Consider the following 492-nt stretch of genomic DNA (forward strand, 5'->3'; position numbering starts at 1 on the left):
CCCCTCCCGGCTCCGAGTGCGGAGGGAGCGGCCGGCCGGGCCGGGAGGCGCGCAGAAACCTCCAGGTGGGTCAGGCGTTGGCTCAAAGCGAGCAGGTGCCCTCCCCACCGCGCCCTCTGGAACGCCCCGGTGCTGCGGGGGACTGGAGCCTTCCTCCCCCCCAGCCCCAGCCTGCAGCAATTCACGGGGTGTTTTTCACCCCCAGGGGCAGTAACTGTGCACCTTCCCATAGAAGTTTGGTGGCGACTGGATTCACGTTCAAGTTTTGCTTTGTCGGAAGAAACAGGCTCTGCTCTTGTAAAGAAGGCTCGGGCCGCATCCCCGGCCTCTGTGTCTTGCTTCCAGCTTGAATGAGCATTTCTTCACACCAGGTGCCCAGAACTGCAGTCGGTATCACCAGCAAAGCCTCACCGGGGCCTTTCGCGGCAGCATCATTTCCTATTCCCAGTGGAAGTCCTTTGCCCAACACATCCGAGGATCCCACTTGCCTTT

This window comes from Haliaeetus leucocephalus, unplaced genomic scaffold, assembly GCF_000737465.1.
Source record: "Haliaeetus leucocephalus isolate CR32 unplaced genomic scaffold, Haliaeetus_leucocephalus-4.0 Scaffold730, whole genome shotgun sequence".
Taxonomy (NCBI): domain Eukaryota; kingdom Metazoa; phylum Chordata; class Aves; order Accipitriformes; family Accipitridae; genus Haliaeetus; species Haliaeetus leucocephalus.